This window comes from Montipora capricornis, chromosome 14, assembly GCF_036669925.1.
Source record: "Montipora capricornis isolate CH-2021 chromosome 14, ASM3666992v2, whole genome shotgun sequence".
NCBI lineage: Eukaryota > Metazoa > Cnidaria > Anthozoa > Scleractinia > Acroporidae > Montipora > Montipora capricornis.
In genome coordinates this window covers 32,979,180-32,987,556 of record NC_090896.1, presented here as the reverse complement: position 1 = coordinate 32,987,556, position 8,377 = coordinate 32,979,180, and positions in this window count along the sequence as shown.

Sequence of the window (8,377 nt, the reverse complement as noted above, 5' to 3'; positions counted from 1 at the left end):
ATGACAAGGAAAAAGCAAGTTTCGTTTTTTTGTTCCCTAGGTCTATCCCATATTTCCTTATCACTTGTCAAGTATGACAGACTAGAGGATTCAAGCGTGCGTTTTTCACCTTGCCCAGCCAAGCGTTTAGGCCGCGCATATTTTCACTCATAGTTATGCTTGCACATAGTTTTTCCGCCGTGTACGGCCCATAATACTTAAGGTTCAGTTCGCGCTTAGTTTTCTCGATGAGATTCATTTCAAGTCACGTACGCATCTTTATGGGGAAAATTTGAGAGATCAAGTGTGCACTCACGTTAAGAGTTTATTTTCGCCATTCAAGGAAAGTTCATGTATTCAGCTCATTTTTAATCACCGTTTTCTTTACTCGCAAGCCATTGTTTTGTTTTCTTTCCAGTCGAACCATCTAATCGGTTCATCTTTAATCTAGTTTGTCTCAACCCTTCAACGGTTTGTCGAGTAGAACATTGATGCGTTGGAAGCATAGGCAGCCCAAGCTCGCGTCACTACAGACAGCCGTTGAGAATTTAAACGCGTTAGACTAAATTAAAGAGATGTATCCAGAGTGCGTCATTGCGTCCTGGGACGCACTCGTTTTCCTTTTGGACGCATAGAATATGGAACAAAGGGTCCAATTGGACGCAGAAAAAAAATAAAATCGAATGTTTATGCAAATTACGAACGCCTGGAAAAAACATGCGAACGGCGTATTTCACAAGGAAACTGAACATTCCCATTTCTCACAACGGAGAAATGATTAGTTCCTTAAATTTTAAGGTTAGCTGCTATTTTCGGATTTTTGTAGTCGAATAATTTCATTTTGTCAACCATTATGTCCAGCTTCAGAAGTTGAGTTTTGAATTCGCACGTGTTGCGTGACATGATGAGCTGTTTTTTAGGTGAGACAATCGGCAACACTTTTGATCTGCTGCCAGTGATAATAAAACATTCGGTCGAAGTTCAGTTTGTTGCATGCTTTCCAAGTGAATTGCAAGCATAAGTTCGCTTATCGTGAGCGAAATAACAGATAATCCAAAGGCAAAGTATGTTACATTTCTGTTTTGTGCGACCCTGTTGATAAAAAAATTACATGTAATTCCGGGCGCGAACGTGTCATCGTCGTCTCGGTTCTTGTTTTGCACGTAACTTATCTGTTTGCAAATTATGTAACTTTTCTTCGGAGTTAGTGTTATAATTAACGTGTTGAACATGAAACTTGAATGTATTCAATCGCTTGATTATTAACATTGGCCATGGCGAAGTCACGGCCGCACGGGCCGACGATGAACTGTGTGTGCATCGATCGCTAACATTTGTTTACTCTTTTGTTCCTAAATTACGCCTTAAGTGTTGTTAAAATAAATGATGCTCTTTTACGGAAAATTGAGATTCAGTTCTGTTTTTTCTTTTTTTGCTGTGGAGATCTAGATCATTTATCAACTGGAGCCAACAGTTCCTACAGCATACGGCATGGCTTCTGATAGGATGCGGAAAAAATGAAAGATTACGCGGAAATTTTTGGCCATATTATGCGGAAACATGCGTTGATTATGCGAAAATTACACCGGATTATGCGGAAACTTAAACAAGTTATAAAACTAATAATTAGGCCCGTCCAATGTATTTACATGCTTACGGTAAATCCGTAACCGAAATTGCAACCTATACAATCGCATTTGTGACTGAATTTTTGCCCTTTGTGATTAAAATACATGGAGGAGTCACCAATTTTCGACCAGCTTTCACCGTTGAAATAAAAGGGTTAGCAGTTGGGATTTTGCCGCAACTTTTGGTAAAATAAATAAAGCGATAAAAAATTATTTTGTCTCTCATCATGAATTTTGTTTCAATTTGGAGATAATGGAGCAAAATTGTAATACCTTTGGAGCGCGATCCATTCTCTCGATCATTGACTTAGGGTGCGTTTGATTCACCGTATTCCGGAATAAGAATACGTGAAGTGATGAATTCAAAACGCTATGTCTGGCGTTTTGAAGCAACAAGGATAATAAAGATATGTTTAAAATTGCATTTTAGCAGGTGTTTGACACTTTTTAATGCGAATCTCCGTAAAAACGAAGGATTTCTAACTTGTATTCCATGTAATCATACGGTCAATCGAACGCGCCTTAGTTTCTTATCAGTTACGTCATTTGCTGAAGTGTAACTGTTTCTCGTCCAATGGAAAGCATTTTAGGAACAAAAACTAGTGTCCAGGCTCATTGGCGAAAAAATGCGCGGAAACTGCTTACGATCTTTCTTACGAACTTTCATCTTGCGAACGAAATGGTGTGTTTTCTTCAATGTTCACAAAAATAAGCGTTTCAAAACAGTCAATTTCTTCGGCTTTTATGTTTTTGAGGATGTTAAGGAGCTGCTTTATCACTATTATCAGGTATTTCTTCTGTTTTTTGCGGAAAATATCGGAGTTATGCGGAAAATATCGGAATTATGCGGAAGATGCGGATTTCAGTGAATTATGCGGATCCGCATCGCCTCATCCTGTCAGATGACATGATACGGATTTCAATGTGATCGATGGAGCTTTGACAGCCCATACATTTTGATCGATGAATCAACAGGCACAACAGTTTCAAAGAAATTCATCATTTTAAGTACATATTCGTTGGGAGGGATAAGCCTTTAGTTTTGTGCAATTAGAAATCTGAAAGGGTACTGCAGCGGCAATTAAGAGGCAATAGATCGCGTAATTCTTGAATATTAATTAGCTGGACCCCTTTTTTCAAAAAGGGGTCCAGAGGACCCCCAAATTTGATAACGTGGATACAAAGTCAGACTTTGTATGGGAAATAAAATACAGTTGATTATGAAGCCTAAAAAATGCTCAATTTAACGTTCATTCAATAAAATGAATCAAAATGACTCACCTCTGGTGTATTCTTGTGCCTTTTGGAGTTTATTTTACAGTTCTGGGAAGTCCATGTTTTCAAGGTTCTAAGACGAAGTCAAGGCTGCACACTACAATAATAATAATAATAATAATAATAACTTAAATATTTAAGTGTCAGTGGATGTAGTGCTAGAGCACTAATTGGGGAAACTAATGAAATATGTTTTTTTTGTGAAGGGGGGGGGGGGGGGGGGAAGGGAAAGAGAAACCGGAGTACCTGGAGAAAAACCGTTCAGAGCAGAGAAGAGAACCAACAAAGTCAACCCACATAATAATGAAGAAGACCACATTGGTGGGAGGCAAGTGCTCTCACCACTGCACCTCCCCTGCTCCCTGACTGACTGGATCAAATCTGTACATTTGCATCCAGTAGTCAATTTACTCTGTAACTGTTGTACTTCAAAGCTAAATTTAAGTTAAAATAATTCCAACCTAAATAATTTTTGTTTGTTTCCCATTAATTTACTTTGTATTTTAAACCTTTTGATGATAAATAATGATATTGGGGGACAAATCTGGATCAAAATTTAGGTACATGCAGGATGAAATCATTTTATAGTTGCCTGAATTTCACTTATAATATTAACAAGGTGTTTACATATTATTAGAAAATATATATCATTGGTCACCTTGTTCTTAGATCTTGATACTAGCAAAACTGAGGAACCATATCACTCTTTTTGCACAGCTTCTTGCACTGGTCGTTGATATCCTTAAGGAAAACTGTCTTAACTGCATCTCTAAAGACCATGTCTTCCATCTCAATGTTTCAAAATCTGCTGAGGTTTTGCTCTACTATTCGTCATTGTTGACAGTTATTTGATGTATTCACTGTTTTATTCAGTTAACACATGATATAAAATATCATTAATAATTGTAATGTGAATTTCAACACTGTTTGGGCACAAATAAATTATTATTCATGGTCTTTATCTTCAGTTTGTTGGTTTGAGCAAAGTTATTGAAAGTAATAAGATAAATGACTAACTTTGTTTTGCTAGAAGTTATCATATTATTATTATTATTGTCAATAACAGGTACACTGTATTTTGCATGTGAATATCATTGCACATTACAAATTACAAAATAATTAGGATAGTATATGCACTCCCATTGGTCAATAGCTGTGTCTTGATGAGAGTGTGTAAACACGGCTGTGACATCACACAAATTTTGATTGGTTATGTGTTGTCAGACGCACATTTTGATTGGCTGGTAGGAAATAAGAGCGTATATCACTAAAATCTGTTTCAATCAAGAAGTAAAAAAAACAGTATTTTCCTTCATATATCAAATTAATTATTTTTGAGAAAATGTTTAACTTTTTGATCGGTTGCTTTATCTCAAGAGGAGCACTGCCATTGAAGCAGATTCTACCAAACCTTTGCCTGTTGGGTGCACCTGGCAAAATAGTCCAAAATGCTCATGGGCCTTCTTTTTTCTGGTGCAAACACGGACAGTCTGAATTATGTTGATTTCTCTTAAGCTGACTGAACATAACATTGTATGCAATCAATGTAACATGGAGACAATTTAGCATGTAACAGGGTCCCTCATGCATGAGCCCAAGTATTGATGCCTGTCAAAGAATAGGTTATTGGCCAAGCTCTTCTGACCCTATGATTTACCAAAACAGCCATGTGAAAGTTAACTAGTAGGCACCCAATTTACTGTGGCCATAATAATCCTTTGAAAACTGAGAACCCAAAAGTTGTTTTTCAGTAGCTGTGTACCAACAGGAGAATCCTTCAAGCTCTCCTCTGGATGAGAAATTATCCAGAAGATGCAGGTTATCAAGATCTCTTGAGATTTAAACTTCACAGGGATTTATCCATTTTTCGGATAGCCCCCCTCCCCCTTATATCCCCACTTTTCATCAGGGGTTGGTCTCAACTGAAGCCCTTTGTATCAAGCTTAGTTGTATGATTTTCTTATAACTAATGCAAATTGGACATGGAGACATGGAAGGAATCAACTTCCAACTTTAATGCGACATTGCACAAAGAAAATATACTTACAAAATTCATTATTGCAATAAGAGAATGTAATAGAAAAAGTACGCGGTTAGCTATTGGCTTAACCTTTTCTTCCTCACCACGGCCATATTCAAAATCGATACGGAGTCAAGGCTTTGCGTTGTTAACTGCCATGAACAATACTTACACTGCAAACACATGAATCGAGCTCAATCAAAAATCCTACGTAAACATATAAACAGCTGACCTTGGTCCTTTTTTTCTCGCGTCCCACACCTGGTGAAGGACGGGCTCTGCTGCATAGACTTCCTTCTTTTAGATCGGATAACCGACTCTTTTCGAATGAACTACCGTCTTCACAAACTCCTGAAATGTCGTGACAGTAACGTAACAAGTTCTACATGTTCGGGATGGTAATAAACCATAAACCATAATCGACAGAAATTTTCAAACCAGGAAATTATTCTCAATCCCGTACGATTCCATCCCTAAATACCTTTTCACCAAATAAATCCAAAGGATGGTTGTTACTAGTAATATTTCCATTGCAAGTACGGCAAACATAAAACAGAATCCCTTCGGCTATTGTCTTCCCCTTTCTTTCCGGTTAGCATTTTTATTGTGTTCCCATCCATCTGACCAATCAGTGAGAGCCAGAGCTCTCGATCCGCGGCGCTGGCCAAGACAATCGCAGCTCTGGTAACGAGAAGTGCACCAAATTACGCGGGCATCACCGGCTATAGTAGGGCGGCGAAACGCCCACTCTGCTCTTGGGCGATGTGTGATGCGGAGAGAGACTGGGTAGACAGCGCCAGAGTGTAGCACTGTTCAAAAAATGGCGACACAAATAGTATGAAACCTGATGCGAAAAAGAGATTGCTGCGAGAGAACAGTAAAATAATTCAACTTACTTTTAGCTTGCGGAACATCGCAATAAGCTATTGAAGCTATGGGCAATATAGAATCGTTTTTAGATACAAAATCAGAAACGATTTTGCTTGAAATAAATCTCGCTTCTTCAAAACTTTTAACTTTTCATGTCAGCGCGCGAAAATAAATATGTTCACTCCCAACGACCTAAAGCAGCTGAAAGCGTACATTCTTGTCTATGCGTAGAACAACTTAATATCTTTCACCTGTGTAAATTTTATATTGACCTTTGAGGTCAAAGAAGTCGGTACGATCAGTTCACGTACCGCGGGTTGTTACTTTCGCGCCAGTCAGGGTTTCAAAACAGCGAGCTACACGAAATCGAAACGAAGACAGTTTATTCAGTACAGTCTATCATAAACAGTGTTAAAGTTTTTGAACTACTTTACTTTATTAACTTTTTTAGTCGGCAAATGGCTTCTGGAGTGAAACGAATTCTCTTATCACAGCCCCACCTTACAATCCGCAAACAAAAGAATGGCAGTTTTTCCATCTCCACAGCGACTCGCTGGAGGACCAAAATCACCGATTTGCTCAACACCAAAGGGACTTGGAAGTGTGTTTACGGCTACTGTTAAGAAAAGATTTGCCCAATCAGATGAAATGCCAAGCAGATCGAGAAAAAAGCTGTTTGATTTTCCACAAGTGGATATCCCGTTGACAACTAATCAGGTGATAGACTCTTCGCCACCTGTGTCCCAATGCATTCCTTGCACACCCTCGTGTGCAACACCCAACGAAGCCAGCTCACTTGACGTGGATGATGAAAGAGAACATGAATCAGCTAGCTTAGAGAGAAAGCCCTTGTCAAATATTAGCAATGGTCAGAAACTAGATAATAGCTGTAGGGTACCTCTCATCGTTGAAAACGACACACCCCTCACAACTGATGAGTTACTGTTATATGCACTTATGATAACTTTATTTCCAACGGAGACATTTTCCAAGAAACATTCAGTAGAAAAATACGAAAGAGTCGTCAAAGGTATCCACCGAATTAATGGCGTACATTACAGTAGTGAAAGCGTAAGGAACTATTTTTATCGAGTTCGCAGAAATGAAGTTAAAGGTGTCGGAAAAAGTAAAGGTGTCTGTAGATGGAATTACTTCAAAGAATGCATTTGAAAGCTCGTGCAATTAGAAGCAAGGGCTCTTGGATTACTACTTAAGGGGGGAAGTTTTAGAAGCTGACTGTGAATGTGGCAAACCTGTCTTCATGACCAGGGATGGTAAACCAGCAGCATTTGTTGAGAGGTTGTTAACTGAAGGCAACAAGAAAATTATTCGGTCTACAAAATGTCTTATCTTCCTGTAATGCTTGGTGATGAACCTTTTAAAGGAAAGCCATACTGGATACATTAAGAATGCAAAATATTGTTAAGAAAAGAAAATGGTGCGTACCTTTTCAGGATACTTGATATTGACAACTTCCACAGTTGAGAGATATTTTTCTAGAGTGTCAATCTGCTTTGCTTTGCCCTTGCCAGAAAAGCATGGAAGATTCAAACTTTTGAGAATTCTGGCCAATTCTTTGCCTGTAAGAAAATGCAAAACTGAGCTGGCATTGCCTCCCTTTAAACTTGCAAGGAACTGCTCCACTTTTTCTGGGGTTTTTGCATTTTTCCTAAGCTCTGTAACAATACCTGGAATGGCATTTAGAGCTTTCGAGGCATTTTCTTCCCCCTCAGTTCTTGTCTTACTGATGGCTGTGTTTTTAGTTGACTTAGGCAGACTTTGCCTGAGGCTTTAATTGAAGTTGCTCTCTAATTATCTGTTGCTTCGATTTCAGAAACATGGTGACAATTCGTTGAAGAAGTATGACATGAGCTGCTTTTGCATATCCACTGGCTTTGCCAAGTAAGCTTTCCCATTTGGAACGCAAAATTGCACTGGTGGAAAGCTGCTTGAGGGACCAAATTACTGCATCCTTTCCAGTTTCTTTTAAAATAATTTCTTGCTTTAAAAGACCCTCAGTTTCCTTGTGGAGTGTGATAAAAAAATCATCAGTATGAGAAAAAGGCATAAACATGAATTTGCCTGGTTCCTGCAGCTCATCTTTTCCTAAGCGTTCAATTAGCTTCAGTAAATATTCTTTGCTGACCACAACCTGTGTACTATCATTTCACGAAAGTTTAATGCTTATTGTTGTTGAAGATGATACAATAGTGTCCCTAGCCCTCTTAATAGCCCAACCAGCATGTTGTCTGATTGCAACTCTTTCAACCTCGTCTGCTGCTAACTTGTCGCTGTGTGATTCTACATGACCGACACTCACTGACTTGTTATTCGAACGGCGAAGAATTGCGTAACTCCAGATGTGCTGGAGAATATGTTGGAATACAACATTACTTTCTTTGTTGTTAGATGCTGGCACTCCAACAAGATGTTGCCACGACTCGAAAAGCTTCGACTGCCTATCAAATCTGTGCCGGGTAAATGCTTTCTCCACCGTCACCATTTTTAATTGCTGGCTCTTTACATTATCAACAGATTTGTAGCAATCGAGGACGACATCATTCAGCTCTCTTATAAATGTTCCCAGCCTATCTACAGCGGCACC